We start from the raw sequence: 23,878 nt of genomic DNA, 5'->3' as shown, positions 1-23,878 counted from the left end.
CAATGCAGAGACAGGAGGCTGACTTTCCTTGAAGTTTTCGCCTCAAATACCGCCATCACGCAAGTGTGTGTGGCAAGATAGTATATTCAGAGCCCACCACCTGGCTGTGATTGGCTCTGGGTCTATAAGATGCTTGAGAGGAGGAGGATACTCCCACTAGATTCCAGGAGCCAATGGTGAAAAACATCTTGGCTGTGTCTTCAGCTCTGCAGAGTTATTGCTGGGAGAAGTCACTGTTATTAACAAGATTAACCAGGCTTTTGCAGCCAAGGTTGTGTATGCAAATAATGCACTATTTGTTCAAACAATATTTAATGCATAGCTACTCTGTGCTTATACTGTAGCTCCGTCATATACTTTCTGTGTCTGAAGCAACTTTCTTTACCTCTCTGAGCTTGATGTTTTTATATTAGTAATGGAAATAGTAATATGTACTTCTATCACTGGATTGACGAGTGTATCAAAGTGTTCTTGTAAAGCACCAGTATTATGCCTGATGTATTAAGTACACAGTAATTTTTCTTATAAAACTTGACATGAAAAAGTGTTTTCCTCTGAGATGGTTATTCTGTGTTTTTTCAGTGTACATAGCTTGTATTATTGCTATATGATAAAATAAAATTGAAGCTAATTTTAAAATAGAACCAACAGTTCAAACAATATCATTTTAAAAGAAATATGATACTATACAGTGCTATGAGTTTAGAGGTTAGAATAGAATAAAACAGAAACATGACATCACAGGAACTGCAGCATTTGGGTCAGATATAAACACCTACATGGTTATTGTTGTTTGTAAGAGGAATGTATTTCTAAGAGCTGGAGCCAAAGTTGGAATGTGAGCAATGCTTTGTGGATTCTGTTTCTTGTCCAGCAATTAGAATATTGTTTGTGCTTGTAATGAAGCTTCTTCAGAGAAATGGTTCTCCTACCTGTGGTAGAAATAGCATATAGAAGATTTTAAAATCAATGAATACAAAGCTTTTGTAAAGGGGAAAATGTATTGTACAAAAATTAAATACTAGAGTTAATTCCATTTTTCTATGCTACTTCTGTTTGCTGTCATCCTTTTGTAAAGTCAAAATGTTTATAGTTAAGCTCAGCCACATAGATACAGAATATGTTTGAAATACTCTGTATTAAATCTCTTTCTTCCAAGGTAATGTGAAATCCAGGACCCTGTAGCTTTGTTTTTTTATGTAGTGATACAGACTAAAGGAAAGAGAGCTGTCACCATTGGCTTGAAAAAAACCATAAATAATTGCCATCTTCTCAGGAGAGTCCTTTGCCCTAAAAGCCTTCAACTCCAGATCATCTGTCTTTGGAGTTGTGTGGGCACACAGGCCTCCTGTCTTTTTCTTCAAATTAAGGGCACTGAGCAGAGCTGCCACACTGGGCACTAATGAAATCTCTGAGACTAATCTCCACAGTAATGAGACCAGGAATCTGTCAGTCACTCTCCCAGGAGGTAACAGTTCACACACTGTTACATCACCCTATTAAAATAACTTATTAGCTGCCTTGCTTGTCTGCTTCTATTCATTAAGAAGGTGTGACCAAAGAGACATGCATTTGAACAAATTATGCAATTTGATCTGCATTGTTCTCCACTTTACTTCTATGGCTGAATGCACACACGTTTTAAATAAATCCCAGCATTTTATAAAGGTTGTAATTACCTTAGAGAAATCTCAATAAGATTGTGATTTTTACTGACTAGATGAAAAATATTCGGTGGTGGTCCACATCCTGACCAGTTTCTGAAGAACTTTGAGGCTGTATTTCTTCATTCTCTGCATTTCTAACTCTAGGTAATATTTGTTTCCTTAAAGGACTTTTGGTATATGTGTAGTATATCTGCCCTGTGATGTTGCTGAATTATTTTGAGTACTGAGTTGGGGCAGAATTTAGGCGGAGTACCCAGAACTTGGGATTTTTTTTTTTCAAATCTTATGACTTCTGTAAGCATTTAGTCTTTGTTTATTTTTATAAATAAAATATCATAGTATGACCTTGGGTTTGACCAATGCAGACTACTTCACTATTGGCTTTTTATAGCTGTCAATTATGTGGATAACTATTTAGTATTTTTTATACTTATTTACTTCATTTGCCGAATAGGAGTAAAAGAATGTTTTCACACACTATGGTTATGATAGTGCAAACGGAGTTTAAACAGTGTTTGTCATGGGTAAAATCTGAGGTATTATCTATTGTTATCATCATAATCCTACTATAATTCAATCTTCTACAAAGAAAATATCAGGACAGAAGTTGCATATTTTTAAATAAAAAAAAATTGATTGCTTTTTATGGAACTGTTCGAAAACCAGAAACATGTAGTATAGCTTTAAAACTACTGAAAATCCATTTCATACTCTAGTAAGCTCAGTTAATCTGTATCCATGCAGTCGTGGTCTCAGTCAACTGTCACTGAAGCAGAGCATTACCCTCACGGTGCTACCTGCTATAAACATGCTGAAGTTGAGCAAGTTTCTTCAATGCTAAAGCTGCACTTTCTTCCTTTTTGCAGAAAGGATATAATGCATCATTTCTTGTTCGGTTGTGAACATTGTTGAATGAAGAAGCTGTCAGACATTTAGCAGGTGTGCACACTCATCAAGCTGTCCTGATCATTATTGCCCTTGATGCCACAGATCCACCAACTTAAGACCCAGCCCTGGATTGTTTTTCTTACAGTTGCTTACAGCTCCACTCATTTCTAATCTATGTCCTCAAAAGACGATTATCCCTAGGGTACTTCTTGGGACTAGACTAGTTCCAGAACAGAGCTTTTCAAACTAGACCATTCAATAGAATTTACAATGTTGGCATGAGCTCAGATTGTAAGCAAGTTATGGTAATGTAGCCTATAGTGATGTCCTATGTATCTTATTCTTAAATCATTAGTGTTTAAATACAATTAAAACAAACATTTAAATAAGACTTAGATTCATTATATTAGTGAATAGGACAAATGACTCATAGCTTTCCAGAACTTCTGAAATTAGTGTAATATTCCAAAAACAAAAACTACATAGGCCTACTGTTCCCTAGTAGGTAGAACAGATTCCCAATCAATTTGTATTTTTCACAGTCAATAAATTCATGAATAACTGACAGCTTGTGCATGTAATAGCCATCAATTAAAAAGAGGCCATGTATTTGAAAGAAAGCAGAGGAGAATAAGCTATGTGGGAAGTTTGGGATGTTGGGAAGGGAAGGGATGATAAATGTAATTATATTGTAATATATATACACCACGTGGGAGGGGCAGTGCAGTTCAGTTAGTAGAGTCCTTGTCTCATAACCATGATACAGAGTTCAGTCCTCAGCACCACTTAAACTAAGTGTAGTAAAGCATGCTTTCTAGTCCCAGGATTCAGGAAATGCAGGCAGGAGGATTAGTAACTAAGAGTTACCCTTAGCTCCACAGTAAGCTTGCATGCAGTCCTGGTCTGGTTGCAACCAGACCAGCAAGAACAACAACTTTCTAATAAGCTGTTTCAAAATTGGGTGGTGGGATGTCTTGCATGTGGGGCTTGGTGTAGCTACAACATCAATTTACATAACTATAGGAAGCACTCAAAATTAGCTGGTCAATTTCTACCAGTGTTCATCAAATATGTCTTTCCACAAGATGTTCTGCAGAACTACTTTTCTGACATGTGGTTCTTTTTTGAACCACAGACTTTTAGTAAAAATCTTGAAATACATACGTATGAAGTGAAGAGGCATATCTGCATTGATGTTTTCTTGCCTAAAGGATCCCCAACAAGCATTTCACTACTGCAGAATAGAAAAAAAGAGAACTGTAATATAATATTAAGGTATACTCCATTGTTTCTTGTCTACATGGAATGTGTGATCACTAATCTTGCTGATCAGCTTGACAGGATTAAAATCAAGAGTACTCACCCCTCAGTGTGTCTGGAAGGGTGTTTTCAGAAAGGTTTAATTTAGGATGGGGGGCACTCTGAGTGTGGGAGGCAGGGTTCCATGAACTGGGGTTGTAGACTGAACCAAAAGAAGGAAGTAAAAGAAAGTGGTGGGTGGAAAATCTTCTGCAGGTCCACTATTTACCCTTGAAATGCTACATTTTGTTACTTATGTCCTTTTATCTCTTGAGGATCATTCTATATGAAATACAAGTCGCTGTAAGTTCTGTATTTCTCAAGTTTTTTTCCAATGGTATCTTATATGTGTTCATATTGTATATGTAGGTGTATTTCTATGGTATATATGAGAGATATTTAACTTAGCCTCTAATTTCTAACCTATCTTATGGTTCTCCATTTGTTCAGATATAACTGTAAATGGAACACACTTTTTCTGTACAATTCCAAAATTTTTTGTACAATTCCAAAATTGAGTTTGGAAAGCTCAACATGGGAAGATGAAGATGGCATACAGGAGGGAAGCAGTCCACTGGAGTAGGGTGTCTGTCACAGGCAACAAGTTCCATGATGAGCCCTGTTTGCTACTTTTAAAACTCTGACAGTTTTCAGAAACTGCTACTACCAATTCTTTTCAGTCTTATAAAACAACTGATCTGGAAAGGTTAAAAACTCAAGGAAGTTTTTCCATCTCCAGAGTGTGCTTCTTATGAAACTAAGATAATTTGACAGTGTTATGCTTTCAGATATTAACATGAGGTTCTTTAACATCACTAACAAATGGAGTGCAAGCCATGATCGACCAAACAAACTGTCCAGATACATTACAAACCTAAAGTCAGATCATAAGGCCAAATACAGATACTTAGGAAAACATGAAAAGTTGACACAGACCTCCCATGTTGGCAATGACTCAGACTCTAGGTCCTCAGTAACAAAACAGAACTGAAAAGGCAGTTCAGTGTGCTCTAAGGAGTGGCCATTCCATTTCATATTGACAGGTATAATGCTAAAAATGAGCTTGTGGATGTAGCATGTAGAATAATATTTTTATGTTGAGACAACTCTCCATCATGTATGTGTGTGTTTGTGTGTAGCATCTTAATGCTCAAGGGAATACCTTGAGAAACTTTATGCTATGTCACCACAGAGCTCCATTTGAATTTGACATTCTATGTAAAAATAAAGTAAATGAAACGGGCAATGAAGAATTTCTACATTTTTTTTAAAAAAATATGCTGTTATAAATTGTTTAAACTGAAATGTAACTGTGGTTTGAACAGGAACAAGAAGTATGTCCTCTTTTTTCTAAATAGTTACATCCTCATTTCTGCTTTTTTTATTTATTTTTACTTGTGTGTATATGTCTATGTATTGTGTCTCAGTGTGTGTGTGTGTGCGTGTGTGTGTGTGTGCCTCTGTGCGTGTTACCATATTTATGTACATGCAGGTGCTAGTGGCATTCAGAAGATGGTGTGGGACCCCTTGAAGGTGGAGTTACAGCTATTTGTGAGCAGCCAGATGTGGATGCTGTGAACTAAACTAGGGTGTGCAAGACAAGTAAGTGCTCTTGACCAATAGCCTATTTCCTGGCCCTTACTTTCCTGTCTTTATCCCAAGAAGCTATGAGGTGACAGTTAGAAAACCTTAGCCCACTGGGCAAGCCTGGACTGTAGCCTAGGTTGTACATACCCTAGAAATGTATTTTGAATAATGTTTTTGTTATAAGAAGAAAACAAAACTGAGGAAATATAGGGACCATATGTAGACCATAAAAGCCAAAATGCCTACTCTCTGGTATTTTACAGGAAAAATTTGCCAACACTCAAGCTGGGTTGTGTTTTTTTATTGGGTTAACAATCACTACACATATTGCAGCAATTTTGTACAACAAAAGTTTATTTCCTGCCAATCTTGCCCATCACAGGGTATTAGAGTTGTTTGTGTATTTGAACCAATCAGAAACCCAGCCCGGCAAAGATGTTAGGCCAATATATGCTTGATGGTCATCATAGGACAGAGAATGATGTAAACCAAACAGTGGCTCTTGGAACTTCCACCTGTATGTGAAAGGTACCACATCTGCTCACATTCAACCAGCCATGTAAATCCCATTTCTTCATCTAACTTCAAAGGAGGTGTAATGCTACCTCATGCCTAGAAGAAACACAAATAAATTTGATATGTCTGAGGACACATATAAAACTTGTCAAGACGAGAAGAGTAAGAATCCATATCCTGTTAGCCTTGATATTTCTATCTTTCTTTTTGTAAATATAGTTATACAGATACTGGTATAACATAAATATAAAATTGATGTTTCTGATATACATATTATGCTGCAGGCCGGCCAATCTGGGCCTTCCTCAACCAGCGGGAGAAACAGGGGTCCTAGTCAGGTCGACAAGGCGTAGGTGAAGAATGACAAACAGAGCCGACACAAGGGTGTGTTGAATCTGAATGTATTTGTACAAGGTGAAATTCAGGCTTAAATAGCATACAGCAAACAGGGCAGATGACAAGAGTCACATAGGCAGGTGGGGGCTACAGCAAGGGATGCAAAACTGAGGTCATGTAGGCAAGTGACCACCATACCAAGGTCAGGTAGCCAGGTGTGAAGCAGGAGGAAAAGGAGTGGAGCCCTCTCTGTTGAGGCTATTTTGGTATTCCTATGCTAATTCTCTGGTTCTGCTGGAGGCAATGACTAGGGTTCTGACCTAACACTTCTAGCTAATGTCCTTGAGTGGAAGCCCTTCATTACTCTCTAGTATGTAAAACATTTCTAACTATTGTGAACTATCTATTGCCCTAAGGAATGTGCTTGACCTCTGTTGCTAGCTCTGGCAAGGCAGATTCCTTGAGAGAAATTCCAAGTTATGGACAGCTTGGTATTAAACTAGGATAGGTTAGAAACATTGTGCTGGCCAGGAAACAACCCAATCTTAGCCATTTAAGAATCATTTCTTGGGGGTACCTTTATGCCTAAATATGAGGGCGTGTAGACAATTGGAAAGACTAATCTGGAACACACATGTCCGAGTTAGGAGATACCAGTGACTGTCTGAATGTCCAGGAGGCACAGAACTCCTTTTGGATCCTTAATGCCTCTTATCCTTAATCAAGCTTTTACTCCTGATATTTCAGATATGACTGGAGTAGATGAGTGTGCGTGGCAATATTACATTCAAAACCTATAAATATATTTATTATATTACATGCTAAATTCATATACAAAAGTACAAAAATAGTACAAAAATGGATATATTCCTATAGCTGTATAATTACTCAATTACATTATATGAAATTAATACTATATAATAGAGATCTCACTATATCTCCTTATCTGTACAAATATCTCTTTTATATATACTGATGTGTGGGCTTCAATATTGAGTGTATAATACAAAAGTTTAAAGGATAAAATTAAAAAATATATAACAGGAAATCAATTTTATGGGATAAAGATTTTAAGTTTGATGTATGTATGTGTGCATGTTTGAATAATCAGAATCAATGGTACTGTTAATGAAATATTTCTATATTTCTTTGACACATGTATGTATATAGAATTATATATTGTATACATAGCCAAAACTCTATCATCTATAAATTACAAGAGGCATAGAAACATCAAAATCAGTTTAAATTAAATTTTCAATGTGCTCTAGTCTTAAGGTATAGGGCTGTATGCATCATATGTCAACATGCATTCTTCAAAGTCAACTGAACATTTAATGATATATTATTTTTACTTCCAAACTTGTGCTTTTAAAGAAGGAAGGGCGTCAGGAAGGGAGGGAAAGAAAAATGTTCCTCTCGGTTTTGAGAATTTGGTGTAATGAATGTTTTTAAATTAGAGGTGCCTCAAGTTTTTTTCAAACAAGTAGCAATGTTGCAAGAATCATGTGATGATGAATATTGGCATTAGGAGGAGTATACAGTTGATTCTGGTTTAAGATAAGGTTAAGATCATGATTATGATAAGGGCATGAGGGCAGATCCAAGGGCAAGTTCTCAGGCATTTGCATTTCTCAGTAATCTCTGAACCATATATTTTTTGTTCTATACTAAACCTCTTCCAAGTAAAAGCATTATATTATTTTGGAATTATGTTCAATAGCTTTCTGTAATATTTCATGCTGGCAATAGTAGTTATGACAAGGTGAAGCCCATCCCCTTGAAAAGGAACAGCCTACATCACTTCTGAAGGCATGAAAAGCCAGTTGTCTTAAACTCCAAGAACAAGGACAAAGTATAGTTGGAAATTTCCCCAACCCACTGAGAGTGTTGGCCATGCCTTTCTTAGCTCACTGGTAAAACAGAAAACTAGGAATGAGAATTAACTAAAGTAATAACATTTCTTTTCCATGAGTGCATCCTAGATGCAATTAGTAATCTTAAATGCAAGATCACTGTTTTTAGTTCTGTATCACTAAAAGGCTGAAACTACCAAAATGCTAATATTCACAAATAACCAGTTCTTGGTGGTGGTGAGCAAGTGGGGAGCAGGGAAGGGGGATCCCTGACAGGGAAAGTTTCTTTCCAGAAGAACAAATCAAAATATTTAAAGGGCAGAGATCTTGTGAAATAGCTTACAGTGGAAGAGTCCAAGCCTGTCTTCCATCTGTGTTTGGGGAATCGTTAACAGCAATGTGTGGGAAGTCAAACAAATATGGAGAGCAGAGTCGTCTTTGCTTTTAAAACAAGGATGTTTGTTTTAAGGAGAGTATGTGTGGGGCCAGAAAGGGAGAAAGCAAGGCTCCTGGGAGAGAAAAGGGACATGGAGAGGAAGGGAACATACCAGCCATTCAAAGGACTTTTGTGTGCTCCGATAGCAAATAAACCAGAGTCCATTTTCATGAGAAAAAAAAAGCAAAAGAAAGAAAGAAAACGAATAATGCTGCCTTATTATACAGGACCAGTTTCTGGGATATTAAACCCATTAGCTATGGCTTGAACCCTAAGTGTTACTGAGCTGCTCAGCTGGATTTTCTGGATTTTTCCATCTTTTCTCTGAAAGTCTTTGTCTTCCCATGGAATTTCTTCTTGAATTAACCTGTGTCACTGAACATTTTTACTAAACTGTTTAAAAGGGTAAGGGGGCCACAGAAAAGGAGGGAGTGGAGAGGAGCTAAAGAAACACTAAGGGAGTATAAAGAAACCTTATGAAACAGTCGTTTTTAAGCTTGTTAAAAATAAAGACTTTGATAAAGATAGCCTCCAAATATGGACAAAGCTGCCCCTCAAACACAGGGATTGTTGAATGTAAATCTCAGTTACCATGTTATATGTTATTGGTCTGGGAGGCCCCAGAAATACCCAAAATAATGTAGGCTGTTGTCATTGTTCTTGACTACCTACTATAACTAGACTTCAGTGGTAATACCCAGCAAACTATAATACCATCATTCTTAGTGAGATGTAACCACCACTATAAGAGTGACATGACTGTTATTGGATTTGGAGCCTGATCTATAGAAGTGAATTCATGCCTAGTATTGCATACCTGGTCAAAAATCCAAAGTTGGGAATGCCATAGGGACATGGAGAGGAAGGGAACATACCAGCCCTTCCTTAAGGAACATCATGAGAAGGAGATAGGAAAGGTATGAGAGCTTGAGGATGGGGAGGAGTGTCATGAAATGCCATCTTCTACAGGTGACATGGCTGTTACCCTCATGAACTCACAGCAGCAGGGTTTACCTGCACAGACTGATGCCAGGTAAAATCCCAGCATTATGGGGGTCTGTCTCACAAAACCTCACCCCTAGGTAAAGAGAGTTAACTTCCTTAATTCATAAATAGAAATTTCTTAAGAAGAACAAGCAATGCTTTTAGTATTTCATCATTTTCATAGAGAACCAAATTTAATAGTGTCAGCTCCTCATCAATTAACAGACAGGTTCTCTCATTGTCTGTGAAGTCCTGAAAATAGTACCATTTGTATTAAAAAGTATTAGCATCACATAGATAAGTGTTCCCTATTTGTGGGAATACAAGTAAATACATGGATGTAAAAGGGGGCCTTGGCGGGGGGAGGGTGGTAAATCTTCAAAGATATTATCTCTGTAATGTGAAAGATTCCATTTGAGAAAATAAAAATTTTCAAGATTCATATCTTATAAAACTAAAATATTGTTGGATCATATTTAACCACCAAAAATAGTTAAAATTAGATACACACAAAAATGTAAAACATGCCAATAAGCTACATGTAGGAAAAGGTGCCAAGGGAAGCAAATATTTCACTTCTGTAAATAGCACATTACTAATTCTGAGACACTAGCCAAGCCACCCAGCAAGCAATCCTGGGATGTTTGTTCATTTATCTAAGACATTCTCCTTGGACTTATGAATATGTATTAGCCACACAACTCAATCCAGCATTATGAAAAGTGAGAGGCAGTGTCTTCTGGATGTACAGGGCACTTTTCATTCCTCTGCTTCTCCACACACTCACTGGCATCTTGTCATGCTCAAATACGCCATGCAACACAGAACTGCCATCTAGTCCAAGAACCTGAAGTGAAAAACTGAGAGGAAGCCTAATGAAGCATGTGCTGTCTGTTCAGCTGGAGATATAGACCCTCTAGTGTAGCACAATTAAGTAAACACAGGGAGGCTTCAGTTCATCAAGCCAACTACCTTCTGCTTTACAGACAGGAAGCCTATGAGTTCAATTAATGTCTATGTTTTAAAATGTCACATGGAGCAGTCAGTGAGTTCACGATAATCCCTTTCTTGTTTTTTTCTTTCTCTCTCATACACACATAGGTTGTATGTGTCTATAGACAATAATTTACCACATAGAAAAATATTGTGTTCAGTGCTGGTAAGGGAATTTGTGATAAATCAAAATGGCCCCACTATTTGTGGGAAACAATGGCCTCTATCAGACACTGACTGACACATCTTAAAAGGTTAATGTTGCAGGATTTTCCCTGTCCAGTCACATTAGGGCAGTGGGAGGCTTGTGATTGGACAGGAGAAGGGAGGGAGAGTAAGGAGTTGAGGAGACAGAAAGAGAGGTCTGAGGAGGAGAGAGAGAACCAGAATGGAGGCTGATGTGTTGTTATCAAAGGGTTAGAATAATTGTTAAAGCTTTATCATTATCATTTGGCTCTGAAATTATTGCATTGGCATCTTGTAAATTGTGTTATTATTGATGCATAAGTCTGATTGCCTAATTAAGCATTAAGAGTCTTTATTCAACTGGGTAATTAGGTGTTGAGATGGCTAACTAGGGGTATGTGGCGCATTGCATGAAAGTGAGAGGAACTCGAGGAGCCTGTCTGAAAGATGGCCTGGTGGAAGCCGTATGACCTAGCAGGGCTGGTGAGTTGGTGGGCGAGAGACCGAGTGAGATCACCTGGAGCAGAGGCTAGCTCTAGATATTTCTGCAACAGGTTAACATGCAGAAAAAGATTGTGGAAAGTCCAGGCAAGGCATTGGAATTCAGCAAAAAGGCAATTGTTATGGTCTAGTGAAAACACATCATACACACATACACACATATAACACATGCATACACAAACACATAAACACACAAATACACACATATACTCATATATATATACACATTACAACAGATATACATATATGCACATACATATAAGCATGCATGCACACACACTCATACACACTAGCTATTTTCTGATGAAGAAGTTTTCAGTGATAAAGAACTACAGTGAATTTCTCAATCTTATGGGTAAATCTGTGGGGTGTCATGGGCTTGAAAGTCTGTGGCTTAGTCACCAGGGGGAAAGAAGCAGAGACCATGGGATTAGTAAGAATAAAGGTTATACTTTCCCCATTTCTAATTCTGCAGGAACCAAGAAGTTCAAGAGCATGATACACGGTACTTATACAAACACTTACCATTTTAAACAACATTATGTTTAACATGATATGCATACACATATACCCTTAGATGTGGGCTACAAGATACATAGTAGTGATCACAGATGAAGAGCTCCTGCATTTCTGTAGTTTATAACTAGTGATTAATGGATGACTGCTCATGACACAAGGCTGTATTGTCTACCACTTTCCTTGCTCTGCTATTCAGAATTTTGTTCAGAATCTCATTGTGTTTCATTTGTTGTGTATCTACTCTGCTTTAGTTTAGGACAATTCTCTGATCTTTCATTTTCTTGGTTTTGATTCTGAGAGATAATCTATACAGCTCTATTATTTATCGAAAGCTCCCTCTTTTTGATTTCCAATATTTCTTTGCAATTATAATCAACTATAGCAGGGATAGTATGATCTTCCCACAGTACTGGAAGAAAAAGGCATATCATGTTTTGAAATAACATATGTAGCTATAGTTTATCCCTCAAATATTTCTGACTCTAGATTTTACATAAGCATCTTACTCACACTTGCCTGATCTGAACCTTTTCTCTAGATCCTAATGCTAGTCCACTTGCATACATGAAAGTTCTCCTAAGAATCATAAACACTTGAAGTTCGAGCCTACATCCACAACCTTCCACCATCAACTCCTCCCTCTGCTGTGTTTCCTGACTCAGGCATTGGCATCACATCTGCTTCAATTATGCAAGCTAGGATTTTAAAAGCAATGTTTAATGGGTTATTCCTCCTTGACTCCCAAATCAATATACAATCAAGTCTTCCCAACTTTAGCCACTAAATTGTTTCATATACTAGTTTCTTGCCTCTCATTCTTCATTTTGGGTAAAAAAATATAGATTACTACTTTTGCAGAGTCTACTTGCCATACTATACTAAGTGGTCTTCCTGAATCCACATTGCTCTCTTCCAATTTTAATCTACATTTCTACCAGTTTATTTTTGTAAAAAAGAGTTATTGTTTAATTACTTGATATATAATACATGATATATGATGTATAATGTATATCTATTTATTATTCCTGCCTTGATGATGTTTGCACTCTGCTAAGAAAACTGGTATTACTCCAATAATCACCTTCAACGACAGAAGTATGTGCTGTATCCAGATTCTTGTCTGCCTCTCGACTGCATCTCAAGCTCTCAGTCCATGTCTGCCCTCTAATTACACTCACTATTTTAAACCCCTAAAGCATCTTCCAAACCATTCTGTCTTTGTACTTGTTGATCCTTTCATCTGCTCAAAGCACTTCCATTCAACCAGTCAGTCTACCTATCCTTTAGATCACAGATTCTTGATCTTTTCTAAGCTGGGATATTCTGTTACATGCATTTGTAAAACACATTTTTATATGAAGAATTCATATCTCTACCTGTAATTATACATTATTTATTGTGATTATTGGAAAAGTATTGATCTTCCCTAACAGAACACAGACACAGTAAAACCCAGGATTGTATTGGATTTTGCTCTCCTTTCTAGTATTGCATCATAGCATCCAACACAGCACCTCGCATTCAGTAGGCTGTTTGTAAATACTTGTTGAATAATTAAGTAACATAAACTCTAAAGATCTGCTTCATGCTTAATGGAATAGACTGTGTATTGCACATGAACTACAATTATCTATTACTGCTAACTCTGCTTACAGATAGCAATGTAGTGTGCCTTTAGAATGTCTATGTTTCCCAGATTAAAATATTTGTTAGCTCACACAATGAAAAATTTCCTTCTTGTAATCTTTTAGAAACAATTTCCTGAGACATACTAAAGCATATTATTCATTTGAAGTCCTTAGGGAGAAAAATTCTCTTTGTTTTCTGAAATGGCTATTACATTCATTTATAAAGCCAACTTTTAAACTATTGACAATGATGGATGATACAAGGGTGAAATTTTGATGCCCACAAGTGTTTTGGGTAAGTCAACAGTGCTCTCTTATCTTAATATTAATCAAACCATTTCTACACGAACCATACAGCTTGGTAGAATTAACCTAAACAGATGCTCTCAACAAAGCATCTATCAGGCACGTGACTTAACCTGATCTCAACTACTATATTTCTATTTGATCTGTGTATCTCAGTCAAAATGCTGCTGCAGTTAGCTACCTATAATGAACTTTTGCCATCTAACCTCAGGCTAGGGTCAAGACTTGCTGTGAAAAGGGAAAAAAATGATGACCTTGCTGTCTTAAATTTTTCATGCCATTGATTTTATTTGTAGACACTAGTTATTCTAACAGTGTGCCAAAATGAATATTTCACTTATATCTCAAGTCACATACATAGTTATCTTAGCAATAAATCTCAGTGGCTTGAAAGATAGATAGCAGTTAAGAGAACTTACAGAGGACCCAAGGTTGAATTCCCAGCTTACAAGCATCTGTAATTCCATTTCCAAGGGATTTGATATCCTCTTTTGATATCTTCAGTACCAGATATGCATGTAGTACACAAACATATGGGGGTGAAACAAACACATAAAGTAAAATAAATGTAAAAAAAGTTATAAAATTTATTCTCAGAGAATCAAATTAGTTTTGGATTTACAGAACATATTTGCTATTTTAAATGATACTACAGCAAACTTTCAAATATCATATTCCTGTAGGGCATGATTAAGAGAAACTTTTAGATCTATGTGTCTGAGTTGTATGTAATTTTGTATAATTTGAGTCTGAAAAATGAATGTGTAATAATTTTTTAAAGTTAATAAAGTATTTTTAGCTGACTTAATAAGGATGCTCAGGTGGAATGCTAAAACCTAGAGTTAGAACAGGCTAATGTGATAAGGCCCTAAGTACCCCCAGGCCACCATTGAAAGCAAGGTGGTATCCGTTGCTGAGGGCAGAACAACCTTTCAGGAACTCAGAGTCTCCAAGGATTATGCCATCTTAGACCTCCAAGGTCTGCCACCTAAAATCTTTGGGGATAAAAAAATGCAGTAACCACATTAGACAGAACAAGGAAAATTTAAAAGCCTAGCAGCTGCCATTACAGGCTGCTGGAGCTGCTATATGCTGACAAAGAAATATTTTCACAAAGCCGATGGCTGGGCAAAGAGCAAAGAGATCTTAGCGGCTATGTGAATATGCAGACCTCAAGTTCTGCAAAAGGCAAAGTCTAGGTTTCACCATCAGCTCATCTGGATACAACGTTGAACTGAATCACATGGCGTGATAGAGTAGGGTGTGTCATACTCTATGTGTACAGGCAATGTCTGTCTCCACAGTGAGAATTTATATATATCATTGAACATACAGTATGAAAATTTGAGTCAAGAAAACTTCTAAGATTTCATCCTTAATCAAAAAGAGACACAATGAAAGGAGCGAGGTAGATTAGTTATAACTTGTCTTTGACTTCCTCAGTTCTCTCCCGACCATCTTGTGTTCCTCCCTTGCTGGAATCTGTCCTATGATCTCTAATTTCCTTGACTCCCCTGCACTTTCTCCTCTATTTCCTTTACCCAGTGAAATCAAAGTGGGTTTCAAGTTTCCCTTCCCTCTCCTGTCTGCAAACTGCTTCCAACTAGACAGTCACTCCTTTGCTTTTTCTTTTTCTTTTCCTTTTCCTTTTCCTCTTTCTTTTTCTTTTCCTTTTTCTTTTTCTCTTTCTTTTCTTTTTCTCCTTTTTCTAGTGAAGGTCAATAGTCTTATAATCCCTACTGGCTAATGTCTGAGAATTACTTTTTTATAAAGCATTAAAATTTTTTACATTTATTTATTGTGAGTGTTTGCATTCATGAATGTATGCATACACAAGCATGTTGTGACACATGGGTCACACAGGGTGACTTTCATTAATTAGTTCTTCCCATTTACCATGTGGGTCAAACTAAGATTCTCATGCTGGGGAGCAAAAGGCTCTTAGCCATGGAGCCCATGTGAGTCCACATTTCACATATTTTTTGCCACATTTTCAAATCATTTAAGATGAAGACAGCTATCAGTTTTTTGTTAGTCATCACAGTCTAAATCAAAATCTGCAATTGTTTTTCAATAAATAAGTCTAAAGCCCTGCTGGCATGCTATTGGATGAGAATATGCATAATATAGAGAGTGATATGATCCAATCTCATTCCTCAATGGGGATTAAATGGACTCTGGATCCTGTGATTTGTCACATGTATGGAAGCCCGTGGTAACAGCAAAGCAAAGCAGGCAATTTTAACACAAACACACCTACAATATTCCCTTTCCTTTTGTTCCAGCCAAAACAGAAGTTAAGCTTGCCTGGAAGTCTTCCTCTCTGCTATCGTTATGATGCAAGTGTACCCAGATCTGCTCGTGTGATACCCTAGGCCTTTCCAGCAGATTCTTTATGAACTTTGGCTAAGCATAGCCAGGCATGCATTTCCCAATGCTCCTTCTCAAACTATGGCCCTAAACTGAGCATGTTCAATAATCCACACTTAATCTGGACGTATCCTGGAGTGTCCTTCCTATGTAACAAATGCAGGATCTGGAACAACATCCCCTTAAGTGTTTGTTTGGAAGGGTACTGGTATTGCATTACCCCAGTACACTTCCTACCTACTACTAGTAGTAAGCATGTCTCCTTTCTTCCATCATCTGGCTGTGCTCATTGCTTTGCATTTACCGAGGCGGATGAGAAGGACTCCTCACTGTGCTCAGTAGCATACAAAAACAAGCTAAATCATGTCTCGTGTGTATGTGTGTGCCAGACAAACAACACAATGAATCTGAAACCTGGGACTCTTGGAGCCAGGTGTGGTCTCATCTGTGTCATGTTCACATTTACAAAAGTATTCACTTCTGACTTTTGTCTAATTTTCACCCTTTTCTTTTTGCAATAAGATAATATGGTACTAAAGAGTATATACCATAATTACTTGGGATAAATAAGTGTTAAGCAAATTGACAGCAGAAGAAAGTTTGATCTATGCATCCTGTCTACCTCCTAAGAGTTTTACAAGATAAATAAAGGCAGTTTTTTTTTTTTCCAGGAAAGTAGAATACTTCAAATGTCAATTTTGGGAACTCAGTTTTGCCTTCTATTATTGTAAATATATAATATAATATATTTTAATGTCTCAGGATTTTCCTAACTGCACGTTTTTGTCAAGGAAAGTTTATTTGTGGTTCTTTGATTCTTCCTGGTTTTACTTCATTATCATGAATATTTAACCTCTGAAATTCACTCCTCTGCTTTCTAAGAACTATTAGATGGGCAAGAAGCCTACAAGCCTAAGAATAGTTCATTCTTTGAAACAGGAAGCAAAATTTTGCCAAGATTAAACAAGCCCAAACACCAAAGTTTCAAGGTCGGGTTGAAACAGAAACCACAAATTTTGATTGGATCTAAACTTGGCAGAGTAAAACTCACATGAATTGTTTCTACTATTGAATAAAGGAGATAAATATTCACGGTTGAAAAAAGAGAAGCCAGGAGGCTAGTTTGAACTAGCAGGATACTCAGAAAAGGATTAAAAGCTCAGGTCTGTTTCAGTGGACATGAACCTGAAGCCTGGTCGGTTCTCACGTCCCATTACCTGCACACCTGGAGAAAGTTGGCAGCTGGTCGAGTACTTTCAGTGAAGTCAGCTTGGCTTTCTGAGGTGAATGAGTAGCACAAATACACAAATATGCCAAGTGCATGTCAATTCACAGAAGGAATGTTCAAAACTGGGAGGTGAGAGATCTAAGATAAAGTTTAAATGTAAAAAAGTCAACTCTGAATTACCGTTTTTCTTAACTTACACTGTCTAGTTAATGTGGCTAAAATTCCCATATCTACATATCAGAAATCTAAGGAAAGAAAAGGGATGTATTTAAAATGTTTTCAAGTCATGAATACACACATATACACATATATGCATACATATTAAACTTCTTACACCTTTATTTGTAATGGTTCCAAACTGCTAACAATATATAGACCAAATTTACACATTCACAAATAAATGGATAACACAGATAAACAATTTGTCTTTCTCTGTTTCCCTCTATGTCACTGTCTGTTTCTCTCACACACAAGTATTGTTAAGCAATATATAGCAGTAATCTGTTTACATATAGTACCATGGTTGCAGCTCAGCACAAATATGGAAGATATCACTAACATAACCAGGAAGAGTGGGAACTACATAATATTTGTTTTCCTTTCTGGAATGTTCTAGTGCATTCCAGTGAAGATACAGGGGTGAAGAAGAGAGTACTGTGCGTTTAGGGATAGGGATGAAGGGAAAAAAGTAGAAAAGGATCCAGAATGGGAGGTCAGAGAAGTTATTAGGTCAATCCATGTTTTCTGTTATGATCACTGTACATATGTGTCAAAATTGATAAACTGCACCATTTAAGTAAGTGTGACCAATTATATTTCTTTTTAGTTAATTTTTAAAATTTATTCACTTTATATTCTACTCACTTCCCCCTTCACTCCCTCCCACAGTCCTTTCACCTCTCTCCCCTCCTCCTCTGAGCAGGTAAGGGCCACCCCTGGGTATACCCACAACCCCTGACCCTGGTACTTCAAGTCTCTTGTGAGGCTAGGTGCTTCTTCTCCCACTGAGGCCAGACAAGGCAGCACAGATAGAAGAGCATATCCCACGTACAGGCAACAGCTTTAATCACTATGTGACACTCCAAATTGGCTTCATGGTGTCAATGAATGTCACAGAACTACTGGCTGGGGCTGGTAGTTAGGCACTCACTGTGTTTCATGAAAAGACTTACAGAAGCAGCATCCAGAACATGTCCTAAAATTTTTATTTTGAGGCTTGGAAGTACAATGTAAAATACATGAACAAAACCAAAATACAATGAAGTGTTGTTTTAAAAACTCTCATATAAGTCCAGAAACAAGATAGTGTCAGTAATGGACAACACATTCCCAGGGTCAATAACTATACACCCTACCTTCAAAACTGAATGTTCCAGATAAGTGCATAAGCCAGTTTTATTTGAACAATTCTGACAAATGAATATTTTAGAGCCAAGACTGATATTTTATCATAGAGAGGCATTGCCGAGCAGGGACGTAGTCATCTCTAATGGAAGCTCAACTTTCTCCATTTGGCTCTGTTAGCCTGTGTGGCTCAAGTCTATAGGAAAAATTCATGTAGGAGTGTACCTGGTATCCAGTGTGTAAAGTAAAAGAGGCTAGTTTTCTCCACGTTGTACGCTCATCCTGGTGTGAACCCTTTGGCTAGGATAACATCATTGCTGCATATAATTACCACACAGTGAACTTAGTATCTCTCTTTAGCTTTATCAGGAATGAATAAGTGAAAGAGTGAGTGAATGAATGAATGAGATTCTACTTACATCCTCCATTAATAAATCCTGGGATACACATATTTCGAAAGTACCCCTCTCACTTGCATGCTGTGCTGGAAACTCTCTGACCAGGATAAATTGAGCTCCATGCTAGATTCTCATACCTGGCTTGGTTACCTGATCAACCACTACCCAACATCTCTACTGGGGGAAACAGAAATGAAATATGCCGGGTTTTGTGTTAAAGGGTAAATGAGACAAAGAAAAATTTATCTTTAAAGAAATCATATAAAGAAACCATTAGTCAAAAATCTCTCCTGAGTCAGCATAGTCCTAAATATCAAAATACCTGGTTGAGTTCCATTCTCCCTCGCAACTGCATAGTAGTAAGTTAGTCGGCTGCGCACACATGAGGGCCTGAGATCTGGCTTCTCAAAGTGAGGCTCAGGACAGGCCCACTGCAGTTAGTTCTAAAAGATCGAAGGGGGATCCTGGCTGAGTGGGCTAAGTTGCTTGATTATCAAGGCTCAGTGCCCTTCTGCAAAGCCAAACCTTTTGTTTTGTTGAAATGCTTTGGATTATGTGGCAGCTTTCCCTGGGAGTCTAGTTCCTCTCCTAACCCATCTATGGATGGTCTCATCACCGAGCCTTACCTCAGGTACCTTGGCTTTGTCCGCTCGTGTGACTCAAGGTGGGTCCTAGAGGGAGTCTGCTTATTGCACAATCTCATTCTTTACCTATGGTTTCTATTTTACGGTCCACTGGTTCTTTGTCCTTAGCTTTGCTTTCTGATTCTTTGGCCAGCTTCTGAACTCAACCGCTCTCCTAAGCACACATCCTTGCCTTACTTCTCCCAGGACCTACTCTGGCCTTGTCCCATGAAACAATCCATTCTGATCCCCAGCTAGATAGACATCATCACAGATCATTGTCCGGTGTGTGGTTCAGGTTCTTTGATAGCGTCTTTCTCCAGCTATGCAAGATGGCCTGCTTCTTCATAAGTCTTTTGCCGTATCACCTTTGTGCTTGGAGCTTTATAGGAACGCAATACAGTTTAATTTTGATTTGTTGCTAGCTTTGGTTAGTTGGTTTGATTTTGTTGATTCTGGAATCGAACTTGTACATTTGGTCATACTTTGTAAGGCCTATAATTAAGTTGTAGTCACAAAACTTTTAGTCTAAATTGGATAATTGAGGTAGCAGGGTGGCTAATACTGTTTCCCAGGAATGTGAAGTGCTTATTCATCAGTGTCTTCATCAGGAACACACGGCTGAAATGATTTTTAATATTGCTTTCAGTTCCCTGCATCACTTCTGCTTCAGATTCAGTCTCTAGACTGTGAATTCTCCTGAAGTGATTGGATTCCATTTTTGCATGAAAATAAAGATGTTATTGTTCTCCCTCTATTAGAAAACATGACTTAAAAATACCAATTTTTTTAAAGTAAGGGATTTCTATTTGCTTTTGCACACTTCCCCAAATGCTTGCTATTGATGGGAATTCTGTAATTACAGAGACAATCTAAGAGGTAAAACGCCACCTGCTGGACATGTTCTCAGGCAGGTCTAAGGCCCTAAGAACAAGAGAGCTTTGTTCTCGGGCCAAGAAATAGCGCTGTGGTTTCTCCTTCCTGTACTCAAACCTCAACTTTGTAACTGACTTTGCTGTCTATGAATCACACAAAAATGTTATTTGTTAAAGGACAATATATTGATTTGGACTATGTTTATTTGATATCTATCTACTCATTTCACATTGACAATGTGGTAGGCACTTTGAGGGGAAAAAGATAATTCCACCAAAGTAAGACTGAGTGGGTTTAGTCTCTTATCAACTTGGTTTGAAAACAATCCTTGAGTGCTCAGAGACGCCTTGGCTAGACAGACAGACAAGGGATAGGAGAGTTCACACGTCATGAAGCAGGACATACAATAAGTCCAACCTTTCTTCTAGTTCCTAGCATTGGCTCAGCAGTTTATAATTTGCCTTGTTTCAAAGAGAAACCATTTAGAGGATAAGCTGTGGCTCTGGGTTAGCAGAGTTATTTTAGTGTGAAGTGGAATCTTTGTCTGGATAATGTTTTCCCTAAGTTTAAGAAAGTCTAAGTGGCCTCCACTTAAAAGGAACAAAAAGACATGATTATGCTTGGTTTTCTTTCTCCACCTCAGAGAAAAATATCCATCTATGATGTCCACTAAGGTTCAAAAAAGCTTAGGAGAAGGTGGTCATGGTTAATTAATGAAACAGCAAGAGGATTGCTACCAGCCTGCTTAGGATGCCTCTAAGGTACTTTATTTAATTTTCACAGCAGAAACACATCCATTTAGCCAAAACTAATGATTCTTTCCAGCAGCCTCAGGTCAGCCAGCTATTCATATTGTAATTTCATCTCTGTCATTCTGTATTTCTGCCTCTTCACAAACATATTTTTCCCCTTTTCATTAGTTTTTCTCTGCCCTAATTGCTGTCAGTCAGCTTAGGACATTATGATATTTCAATTTCTGCTTCCTGTATCCACCAGCCCGGTGCACAATGTATTTGCTTCTTTGTCAGTTTTCATTTAACCTTACTTTTTTCAGAGACTTCTTAAGATGTCTCAAAAACTTTGAAATCTCTCAGAACATTAAAAATAATTCCTTTATTGGGATAACCACTCAAGTTGAAATTCCTCCCTCCCCACCCCCATCTTCTTTCTTTCTCATAGCTGGATGCACCATTTTCTTGACCTCTATAAACACTGGTGTTCATATACAGCCTCTGTTTAACTGGGGCCATCACAAGACTCCATGAAAATCTCTAGCTACTAATTCTTCTTATCCCCTCTTAGTAAGGCTTAGTAAACTGGATCTTCTTGTTTTCTTTTTTTCCCCAATAATTATTTTTTATTCACTTTACATGCCAATCACAATTCCCTTCCCTCCTCTCCCCCCTCCCACCCTTACAAATCCCATCCTCCATTTCCCCTCCTTTTCTCCTCAGAGAAGGGAGCCCCGCCTTTGGTTTCCATCTCAGCAGGACTAGGCACATTCTATCCCAATGAGGCCCAACCAGGTAATCCAGGTAAGGTGAAGGGGATCCAATGGTAGGGAACAGAGAAGACAGCCCCCACTCTACTTGTTAGGGGACCCACAGGAAAGCCAAGCTGCGCATTTGCTACAAATGTGTAGGAGTCTAGGTCCAGCTTCGGCATGCTACCTGCTTGGTGGCTCAGATTCTGTGAGCCCCCATGGCTCCTTTTAAAAAAATTTTTTTGTATTCTTTTTAAAAATAATTTAGTATTTATTTTTATTTTATGTACATTGGTGTCTGCCAGCATGTATGTCTGTGCGAGGGCATCAGATCCCCTGGACCTTGAGTTACAGACAATTGCAAGCTGCCTGCCATGTGGGCGCTTGGAATTGAAGCCAGGTCCTTTGGAAGAACAGCCAGTGCTCTTCACTGCTGAACACTCTCTCCAGGCAAAGAAAAGCACTTTTAAGCTGGCTCTTCTTACATGTAGCTTTTTAATGGGCGATTGTAGGTCAGTTCAAATACTGCAAAGGAAAACTCATGAGAAAAATGTGGAGAAATTGCAACTTTAGTCACACCCCCTCATTCACTATGACCAAGGTAAATTGTATTGTCATGCTAAACTGTTATTATGCCTACAAAACATTCTACGATCTTATAAAAATCTTTTCAGAGGCACTGACATACACTAATTTTAGTATCATTTGTATCAATAAACAAGCATGAAATAAGTATCTACCTGTAAGTATTAATGTATCTTGAGTGCAAAATAGGAATAAACACAATTTTACATTATAAGAACTTATCCTATTATTAGAATTGCAGGACTGATTTCAAATCAAACTCTGACTGAGGCTCTGATGCTAGCTTTTTATAGCACTGCTGATAAACAGCATGCAGGATGTTAGAAATGTTCACCGGGGTATAAGAAGCATTAAGGGAGACAGCACGGTTGGTGCAATAGTAGCTTGACTGAAATAATCCCCATATTCACCACTAGAGCCTTTTAATGTGACCTTATTTGGGAAAAAACAAAGCCCTCACAAATATAACTGAGGAGCATAAGATGACATCATCCTAGGTTAGCTGGGCAGGTACTAAATTCTAGGACAGGTTTCCTTATTAGAAACACAGGAAAGGCACAGACACAGGAGAGAACCCTGTAAAGACAGAAGCACAAATTCAAGTTATGCAGACACCAACCATGTAATTACTGTACTCATCTGAAGCTAGGAGTGCCGACAAGGGATTCCCCCTCTAGAGTATTTGAAAGGCTCTACAAAGATCTTGGTTTAAGGACTTTAGGCAAGATCTGTAAGAAAATGCATTTCTGTTGTTTTATGCTACCAAGTTTGTAGTACTTTATTATGGCAAGTACAAGACTCTAATATGCATGCTGCTAGTCCATTCTGACTACTGTAAAAAACTACTACAGACCAAGTATTTTATAAGAGTAGGGTTCATTTATCACTGTACCACAGGCTGGAAGAATGAGATCCTGGTGATAATCCCTCAAGGCCGTCTCTGCCTACAAGATGGCACCTTGCTACTGTGTTCCTGAAAATTGTGGATGCTGTGTCCTCATATAGTGGAAGGACTACTAGAAGAGCAGAATGTACAAATTCGTTCCCTCTAATGTTTTTATCAGGCTGTTAATCATATTATTGAGGGCAGAGCCTAAATGTCCTATAGAACTTGTAATTGTCCTGTGTTAGTTAATACCATTGCCTTCTGCTGTCACCTGCCTTCCAATTTTGTCTACCTTCCCCCATTGTCTTCCCCCATGGTCTTCCACCATTTTTTCCTTATCCCATTGACTTCTCGCATTTATCTTTCCCCATTGCTTTCCACCA

At 37.9% G+C, this 23,878-nt stretch overlaps 1 long non-coding RNA gene across 1 annotated transcript; it reads right to left on the bottom strand.

Moving 5' to 3' along the window:
* Positions 1 to 5,777: 5,777 nt before the first annotated feature.
* LOC116083611 lies at positions 5,778 to 19,444 on the bottom strand. The gene is made up of 4 exons (XR_004115797.1): positions 19,365 to 19,444; positions 17,298 to 17,438; positions 14,122 to 14,200; positions 5,778 to 6,053 (listed from the first exon to the last, which is right to left on the bottom strand). It is a non-coding gene; the product is annotated as an uncharacterized LOC116083611 (long non-coding RNA).
* Positions 19,445 to 23,878: the final 4,434 nt, after the last annotated feature.

Source organism: Mastomys coucha, unplaced genomic scaffold, assembly GCF_008632895.1.
Source record: "Mastomys coucha isolate ucsf_1 unplaced genomic scaffold, UCSF_Mcou_1 pScaffold8, whole genome shotgun sequence".
Lineage (NCBI taxonomy): Eukaryota > Metazoa > Chordata > Mammalia > Rodentia > Muridae > Mastomys > Mastomys coucha.
This window is presented reverse-complemented; position numbering and strand designations above follow the sequence as displayed.